This window comes from Dasypus novemcinctus, chromosome X (assembly GCF_030445035.2).
Source record: "Dasypus novemcinctus isolate mDasNov1 chromosome X, mDasNov1.1.hap2, whole genome shotgun sequence".
Taxonomy (NCBI): Eukaryota; Metazoa; Chordata; class Mammalia; order Cingulata; family Dasypodidae; genus Dasypus; species Dasypus novemcinctus.
In genome coordinates, this window is record NC_080704.1 from 31942582 (window position 1) to 31953048 (window position 10467).

The 10467-nt window shown below is 36.6% G+C and overlaps 1 pseudogene; it reads right to left on the reverse strand.

The window, feature by feature from the left end:
* Positions 1–887: 887 nt before the first annotated feature.
* On the reverse strand, positions 888–2228 carry LOC101446032 (endoplasmic reticulum resident protein 44 pseudogene; annotated as a pseudogene).
* Positions 2229–10467: the final 8239 nt, after the last annotated feature.

Sequence of the window (10467 nt, forward strand, 5' to 3'; positions counted from 1 at the left end):
TATTGTAAGCTAAAACCATTGAATCATTGATGTTTGCTTTAAAGTTAAAATTCATTGTAAAACAGCAATAAAATATTTTAAAAAGGATAAATTCCATCAAATATTACAAATAAATATTCTGTGGCAAAATGTAATCAGCTAAACTGTAATTATTTTTGAATTTGTGATTTGGAAGATAATTGATAATAAAGGGAATCAGAGAACTGAAAGAGAAATCAAGATCAAAATTAAAGGCCTAATTTGAATCACATCACATATAATATTAAAGTTAGGAACTTGAACTGTCCCATGGAAAATATTCTGCCATTTTAAATAAATTACTTGTCAAAATATGTAGGAGAAACTGGAGCTAATTTTTTAAATCTGAAATATTACTAAAGTCAACTCTAATTGTATTTTATTGCTTCTGAGATAAGTTTTACTTATCTCTGGTCACCACATTACCCTTTGGTCTTAACCACCTGGCCCCTCATTTATCTTTATCATCACTGAGCTTTTTGTTAACTCTGAACCATGGTCTTGATTTAAATTGCCATATATGGACTGGATTTTTTATTCTCTTTCATATTATTTTATTTTTGAATTTTACTTTCTTCCCATGTTGAATGTATATTGAAAAAAATTTAAGTCTCTAAATATTACTGAATCTACAAACAAAATAATACCATCATCACATAGGAAAAAGCATTACAAAGAAGAAATAACCTTTACCTAATATTTTAATTTATTATGCTAATCACCCACAGAAACAAATATAATATTTAGGCACAAATTACTAGTAGTTGGCTAAGTTTCCATGGAATATTTTCCAATTTTAATATTATATCTGCTTCAAAATTAACTTATCGTTTTTATTTTTTCTTTATTTTTTTAAACTTTCAGTTTATTCAAAATAAAAATACACATAGAATTATGAAATACAGGTTTACTATTTCTATTATATAAGGTAGATGCTGCTGTTGAAAGACTTGCAAATTGTTTTTAAGTTTATAAAGTTCATCTTGAACCATCAATAAAGTATATCTGTGTTCGCTGGGTGCTAGTTTCTGGAAGGAGCGCTCAGGTGCACTGCTTGCTACATCTTGGACTTACTGTCCTGGAGCTATATCAGTTGGGTCAGGCCTATGATGGAATTCTTTTTGTAGTTTTCCAGAATGTAAGTCAAATATGAACTGCTTGAGTTTTCCAGGAATTACTACATCCTTGAAGTCTCCAAATACGTACATATGCCTAAAGCTGTCAATAGCAATTACAGGGCAGTCTGCTGGAATTTTCTGTATGTGCAAAAAAGGATGTCTAAATTTGTCAAAGTCAGCATGCAAAAAGTTTATTCTACCTTTTTCACTTGTTAATTGGTGGTCTACTTCATTCTAGAATATTTCTAAACTTGCTGTATTCTCTTTCATGTGGAAGAGTATGAGAAAAATTCTTCCTTCTTCTGTCAATTTCAAATGTTATTTCTCAGACAAAAGGAACACATTTATCTTGAATCCAATTATAAGTCAAGTCAAAATTTGTCATAGACTCCAAGTATATCATATCTGGAGCAGAATGCCCTGCTGGTTTGTAGATTATATTGTCTCCACTGTATCTCTCTGGTTTTGAAATTGTCCCAAATGCAGAAAGGACTTTACAATCATCATGTAAAATATCTGTTACTCTTTCAAAAACTCTATAGTTTGTTGAATCCTTTAGTTTAAAATATCTGGTGATATTTCTTTTGCTGCAGTTAAGAGCGGTAATTTCTGCTAAGTCATGAAGTTCTTGAATGGGGCCACTTTTCTGTTTAATGTAATCTGCAAGTGCTTTCACTGATCGCTCACCCCTGTATTCTCTCTTAATCATCAACCCATTATGAAACAATTTGAGGGCTTGGTATGTGCTTATCCTCTATCTCTGGGCTATGTCAGATGCTGGTCACAATCAACTCTGACAACCACTGCTTGATTCTCTTTTGGATAGTCTTCCTTAACGACATTGCAAGCTTCCTCAAAAATTGGATGCAACATCTGACTGAAACGACACCAGGCGGCATAAAAATTTACTAAAGCAACATTACCATTGTTTAAAATTTCATCTATAGTCTCTGTATCAAGACTTGTTATTTCAGTTGTTATAGGAGTAAAAACCCAAGTTTCCAGGGGCAGCAGGGAGCTTCTAAGGTCTGGTAAGAATAGGAAGATGGCAGGACTGATGGTAGCACTGGGGTCTGTGGCGGAGATAAGCATTGGCAGCTGGGGCTGGGCTGGATTGGGGTGAGCTGGGAAAAGGCTGGCAGCAGTGGAGATGGCACTTTGCCCTCTCAACCCAGAGCACGTTTTCTAAAAATTTATTTTTAATGAAGCTTTAGATTTACCAAAATATTACATCAAAAATATAGGGGAGGGGAGGGGATGTGGCTCAAGCAGCTATGCGCTTGCTTCCAACATGGGAAGTCTTGGGTTCAGTTCCCAGTACCTCCTAAAAACAAAGACAAATAACAAGCAAACCAACAACAACAACAAAAAAAACAACTCATGGAAGTCCATGAGGCTCAGTGGTTGATGACAGACTTCCCACTTATGAGGTCTCAGATTCAGTCCCTGACCCCAGGGAAGTGGATTTGACCCAATGGATAGGGCATCCGCCTGCCACATGGGAGGTCCAAGGGTCAAACCCAGGGCCTCTGGACCCGTGAGATGAGCTGGCTAACATGCAGTGCTGATGCGCACAAGGAGTGCCATGCCATGCAGGGATGTCCCCCGCTTAGGGGAGCCCCATGCACAAGAAGTGCGCCTCATAAGGAGAGCCGCCCAGTGCGAAAAAAGCGCAGCCTGCCCCAAGAATGGCGCTGCACACACGGAGAGCTGATGCAGCAAGATGACACAACGAAAAGAGACACAGATTCTGGGAGCCACTGACAAGAATACAATTGGACACACAAGAACACACACAGTGAATGGACACAGAGAGCAGACAACTGGACTGGGGGGTGGGGGGCATGGGGAAGGGGAGAGGAAAAAAAAATCCCTGACCCTAGTATCTAAAATATATATATATATATATATATATATATATATATATATATATATATATATATATATATATATATATTTACCATATACCCCACCCCCTACTCCTCCCACAATTGCCCCCATTAAAAACATCTTTCGTTAGTGTGGTACATTTGTTACAATTGATGAACACATATTGAAGCATTGCTACTAACCATGGTTTATAGTTTATAGTTTACACCTTGCATCGTACAATTATAGGTTTTGACAAGATGTATAATGGCCTGTATCCATTATTTCAATGTCATGCGGGACAATTCCAATGTCCCCAAAATGCCCCATGTTACACCTATTCTTCCCTCTCCCTCCCCTCAGAACCTCTGGTGGCCCCTGCCTTTATTTTTTTTTAAGATTTATTTATTTATTTATTTCTCTCCCCTTCCCCCCACCCTACCCCAATTGTCTGTTCTCTGTGTCTATTTGCTGCATCTTCTTCCTTGTCTGCTTCTGTTGTCAGCGGCAGGGGAATCTGTGTCTCCTTTTGTTGCATCATCTTGCTGCATCAGCTCTCCGTATGTGCAGCACCATTCCTGGGCAGCTTGCACTTTTTTCACACTGGGCGGCTCTCCTTATGGGGCGCACTCCTTGCGCATGGGGCTCCCCTATGCAGGGGACACCCCTGCATGGCACGGCACTCCTTGCGTGCATCAGCACTGTGCGTGGGCCAGCTCCACACGGGTCAAGGAGGCCCGGGGTTTGAACTGTGGACCTCCCATGTGGTAGACGGATGCCCTAACCACTGGGCCAAGTCCACTTCCCGCCCCTGCCTTTATATCAATGTTACAAGTGCTTCCATTGCTAGAATAATAAATCTACTTTACTCCATAGTTGCATTCCCCCCCTTATGTGTGTTCATTCCTCAATCTTGAGGATTTGGGGATTGTGATGCCCACTCTGTTTCTGATTAAGAGGGGGCTTAGATCCCATGGAGATGATGGAACTGTCTTGCTTACAGTTGTGAATACTGTTTCTGGGGATGAGCGTTGGCCATCATCATCTGTTTTTTAGTTGTCCCAGGTGAGTCCAATGAACTGGAGAGTAGGTGTTACAACTCGGCTGAGACTCAGGGCTCAACCGGCATATGAATAGACCAGAGATTTAAGTCTCTGGGACATAGTTAACAAGTATAGTGCTAATTATAAGTTCAAATAAAAGGAGCCAAAGAACCATGCATAAGGAAATTATAAGTGAGTCTAACTCTGTTACATTGGAAAGCCTATATTCCAAAGTAATGTCCACCAACAGGGTGCCAAATTCTTGAGAGTGCCTACCCAGCCTATAGTGTCTGTCTCTAGAGCCCCCAGGAGCCTCACTGTTTGAGCACTGTTTACTGTGGCAGTCAATGAGTTCCTGCTGAGACACGCATATGTGTAACCTCTGGAATGACCTCCTGACTTACTTTGAAATCTCATGGCCATGAAAACTCATTTGTATTTAATATTTCCCCCTTTTGGTCAAGGTCATTTTAGAAATGCATCACTAGTTGGTGCTTGGTAATAATCCCTCAGTGTCAGGGAGGCTCATCCCAAGAGTCATGTCCCATGCCAGTGGGGAAAGGAGTGCATTTATTTACATGCTGAGTTTGGCTTAGATAGGCCACATTTTAGCAACAAGGAGGATTCAGAGGATAACTCTTAGGCAATATATAATACTCAGCTAAGTTCCAATTTCACAAGAAAAGTTTCATAAGTATAATCATCAATATCAAGGGCCTGGCATAATGGTATGTCCTCCTTTGCTAGGCACTGCCCATGTACTCAGAGGTTCTTGCTGTTCTATTGGAGAATGTAGCATGACTTCCCAGGGTGGGAATTCAATATTCTTTCTGTTATTGTGTGTCTCCACCCACCAAGACAATGCCCCGTGAACACCTGAACATATTCATATGCCAAGAAGGCATACCCCAGTTGCACACCTCTACACACACACACCCATCACTAATAACCCACACTATTGATCCTCCCTTCCCACCGTTATTACCCTTCAGTGGTCCAAAACTTCCCCCAAAACAAAGCCAAAAATAATAAGAAAATAAAATAATAATAAATAAAATATAAAAATAATTTTTTTCATTGTGTCTTTCATCACTGTATATCTCTTGTCTTTTATGTGCAGTGACAAATTTTTCCAATGCTCCATTGTCTTACTTTTTTTTGCTTTATCTTCAAAAGGGCTTTAGGATACAGAAAATATAGGGATTCCCTGTATCCTACCCTCTCCCACTCTTCCACTTTCTTCTATTAATTACATTTTACATGTGTATGGTACATTTGTTACAATCGATGTACAAATATTGAAGCATTGCTACTAAATATTGCAATAGTTTACATTAGTTTATATTTTACTCCTTACACTTTTATAGATTTTGAGAAAGTTTTAAATGACCTGTATCGGTCATTGCAAGATCAAACAGAATAATTCCAATGACCTACAAATGCCCTCTGTTCCATCTATTCTATTCTTCCCTCCCCTTCCCATTGGAACCTATGGTAACCACTAAATTTCAGTTTTGAAGAATAAGGTTCATTGTTATATGCAATAATATTGAGGGCTTGACATATTGGTCTTTTTCTTTTATTAGGCACTGTCTGTGTTCTCAAGAGATTCTTGCCCTTCTAATTTAAAATCTAACAGTTCTTCCCAGGGTGGGAGTTTTAATATTTTCTTGTTTATTTTGTGGGTCTTCACTCACTGAGATAACAAACTATAACAAGATAAACACTTATATTCCATAGAAACGTACCAGGTGCACCCTATCCCACATATACCCCCACCTCTGTTGCCTGCAACAGTTACCCTCCCCTTCCATATTTGCCAAAAGAATATTTCAGCCAGTGTATTTTTTAAAAAACTGTAAAAATATATATATATTTTTAATACAGATGTTGCAAACTTATGAAACAATCATGCACATGTGTAGAATTCCCATACAACAACCTTTCCCCAACACACTACGCTGTTGTGGAACATATTACAGATTATGAGATAATATCATCAGACTATTACCAATAACTATGGTCACAGCATATACATTTGCCATACTTTTTCATAACCCCACTATAGTAGTTTTATGTACAAATACCCAAAGTTCACCTGCTCCTTCCCCCAGTCCTCCCCCCAGTTCCATGGACAATACAACCCAACCTCCCCACCATACTCCCCCTCACATTCCAGCACCATCAGTCCCAATCACATCACTGCACCACTATTACCCATATCCACTGCCCAACCACACCCTTCCACCTTATCATAGATTTTGCCTACGTTGAGCATCAGCTCACCACCCTCTATTCTCTTTCTGTCTCCTGATAAAGCTGTCTTCTGGACTCTAACTCTGTGAATCTGCTCAATTTGCTCAAGTCATTTCAGTGAGGTCATGTAATATTGGTCCTTCAGTGACTGCTTACATTATTAACATAATGTCTTTAAGATTCATCCATGAAGATTCATCCATGTACTAAAAAACATGTTAAAAATCAAAACAATACATAAAGATAACATCTCCCAAATGAACCTAATATGAAGTTTTTTGCATATTTTTCCAGATTAAATGGCATTATACTATAAAATATTTTGTATGTGCCCATTTCACTTAAAACATAATTGGAGATTGTTTTCTTTAAAGACAGCCTCATTTTATTTATAGCTGGATACTTTATGTATCTACGTATATGTATAATTTATTTATTTGACTAGCCTACTGCTAATGTATATGTAGATTTTTTTCAACCTTGTTCACTTTTACAAATAGTCTTTTAAATGGCCATCTATGTAGTTGTATCTTTTTTTCGGTATATCTGTAGGAGAAACTATTATAATTGAATTTCTAGATAAAAGGGAAAATATGTATATATAGATTTGAGATTTTGCAAAGTTACCCTTCAAAATGAGAGTACTAATTTATATTCTTACCCATAGTGTTTGAGAGTAACAGTTCACCACATCCTCATCCACACTGCATATTACAACTTTGTACATAGTAAAATTAATCTTTTTCCTTATGGATTTCTGTTTTATGGGCTAGATTATATATCCCTTATGCCAATATTATATATGAAATTGACCCATGTTTTCTTTGGGTGTATTAGTGCTCTCTTTTTTGTTTAAATGTTTGATCCAAATGTAAATATGGTATTCGAATTAAGGGAGAGATAATTTCCCAAACCATTAGCCAATTTCTCCAATGATATTTATTAAGTAGACCATTTTTTGCTGTGAATTAATGTCATCTTTATCATTTGACAAATACCTACAGGTAACTTGAATGTTTATAAACTATCTATTTTGTTTCTTTGATCTCTCTTTCCCTGTCTTTTCTTTTTGAATGTTTGAATGTCCCTCATTGGTTTTATTCCAACATCTATAAATATACAAATAAACTTTACAGTTATTTTTGATAGTGTAATTCATATCACATTGAATTCATAGATTGGATTGGGGAGGTTTGACTTTTAGTTTCAGAAATAAGTCTGCCAATAACAAGATGTCATTTATTTATTGTAAACTTTACATTTTCCTTAGTAAGATTTTACCCTTTACTATATACAAATTCAGCATATTTCCTGACCAAGTTTTCCTATATAGTCTATTTTCAATTTATTATACTTTCTAATTGGCTATTATTTGTAAGTAAGAAAGATATTAACATGGTCTAATATAATTTTTAACTAACCACCTTACTGAAATAATGTTTTGTTTCTAATTATTTTGTTTGAGTCTATACCTACACCTTTTACTATTTATTTTGTAATTTCATCAGTTAATGCCTCAATAATAATGTTAAATGATATTGTGGACAGAAAGTGTATTCTTGACTTTAATATTAAGGTTGCTAGTGTTAATAATGATGCTGGTTTGGGGTTGAAAACCTACACTACCTATTGTATCAAGGAAGTACTCATTTATTCCTATTTAACTAAACTTTTAAAAATAAAAAATGGGTGATGACCTTAAGCAAATACTTTTCAGTTTTCATTGTTCTGGAATGAAGTATGCAGTTATATATACTTTATGTTCAATCCCCTCCCCCAGAGTCATGGTGTTACATATATTTTTTGTATACTACAGCGTATTATTGATAATGTTTAGTTTATTTTTACTGCTATTTATAAAAGACAATTGTCTACACTTCTTTTTCTCTGATTTTTTGGACTACATCAGATCTTTGCTATGTGTTATGTATGCTGGCTTTTAAAAATATTTTGGGTGCTTTCCTTATTTCTGTTTGCTCTGGAAATTTTTAAATAAGGTTAGAGTTACCATATCCTTGAAAAGTTTAAATAATTTATTTGTGAGGCTGTCAAATCCAATATCTGATGACTTTTACATTTTTTTTTTACTTATTAGGCTATTCTTGTGTCAACACTAGAAGTTTATATTTGTTTTAGAAAATTATTTCATCCAGGTATTAATATGGGCTTGTCATTTTCTTAACAGATGTGACTTACAAGTCTTTTTCTACCCTTGTGCTTTCTGCACTCTTTGTTTTATCTTTTCAGATCTATCTTTGATTTTTATTGGTTGCTGTATAAGTTAACCATATAATTTATCACTCATATCAAGATCTTATTAAGAGTAAAATGAGGCACCATTAATAATTATGTGAGGAAAACAGAAAAACTGGGACATATGAACATGCTCACTATATCCTCTATTTTGTTTCTTGTATATTTGCTCATATATGTGCGAACTCATATTTATACTTGTAATATGGAATATTTAGAGTCCATTTTTAATTTTTGTAAAGATGTCCGTTTGAAGTTTATATAATGTACTGGAGGCTCCAGATCATCTACATGCAAAATTTAGATATTATCCAGCCCAGAAAGATGAAAAATTTGAGCACTTTATTTCAACCCACCATCCGTCCTTTTATATTCCCTTCAAAACACCTGATTTTCCATGTTTGGTTTCTAATTTTTATCCAAAGATCATTTAGCCTTAGCTCCACATTTAAATGGTTCAAAGTTTACTACCAATCGTTTTTCAAAGGCTTCATGATGGATCATTGGTCAATGGATTATATTATAAAAATACTGATCGCTTGCTTTTGTGTTGTTGCTTTTATAAAAAGGCTAATAGGATACTCCCTATATTAGTCAGCCAAAGGGGTACTGATGCAAAATGCAATAAATTGGTTGGTTTTTATAAAGGGTATTTATTTGGGGTAGGAGCTTACAGATATCAGACCATAAGCATAAGTTATTTCCCTCACAAAAGCCTATTTTCACATGTTGGAGCAAGATGGCTGCTGACGTCTGCAAGGGTTCAGGCTTCCTGGGTTCCTCCCTTCCTGGGGCTGGCTTCTTTTTCCTCTGCGTGCTTACTTCCTGGGGCTCCAGCTTAAGGCTTCAGTATCAAACTCCAACATCAAAATTCCAACATCAAAAACCCACAACTCTGTCTTTTACCATAGCTTTTATCTGCGAGTCCGCACTCACCAAGGGGTAGGGACTGAATGCCTTACTTGCACAAGAGGTTTACCTGATTACTTAATCAAGTAAACCTCTGAATCCAATATAATCTAATATGCCCAGAGGAAAAGATCACTTTACAAACATAACCCAATATTTCTTTTTGGAATTGATCAATAATATCACACTGCTACAATTGGTAATTGTGCTTATGAAGAAATACATTTATAATTAAGTCCAGAAATATTTAAAATCCATAAAAACTGTTTGAAATGCAATGTCTTACGTCACATGGTACCTCTAATACAATAGTCCTATTTATTTTACCAGTGTCCACCACAGAGGACAGAAAGATATTCCACAAGAAGAATCAGGCACTAGGTAATAATCCCTATCTTGTCGTTTTTGGAATAAGGCAGGGTACAAATAAAATCAACATGATGATTCTTTTTTTGCATAGTTCTTTTTAAAAAATTTTTTATTCTTTATTTTCTTTTAAATGTTACATTAAAAAAATATGAGGTCCCCATATACCCCCCACCCCAACCTTCCCACCCCTTCCACATCATTGTTCCCCTCATCACTACTCAATCATCAGGTAAAGCCCTTGCCTTACTTAAATTCTTGCCAACCATCTCCACTCCCACCCCCATTACTGTCCCTTTCTGACTCTTAAACATTTCCTAGTTTGAATAAAGCCTTCAGCACCTCTTCATGGCCTTCAGTCCTACCCCAATTACTACCATCACTCTGGGGACATCAGTAAACCAAGGAGGCCCCCAGTCAACATCCTTGCAAAGCCTTGACATCCTCAGATACAATGAGGAAGTGTTCTGTACCCTGCCACCTCAGCCAGCTATTCCCACCAGAATCACTCACTATCACCATTAGAAAGTGCTTCTCTCTGAAATCCCTGCTTCGAATACCCCATGCTGACCACCACCGTTGATCTCTCCAACTACCTATAGGTTATCTCTCCTTGGGACATCTCCCCTTGGATG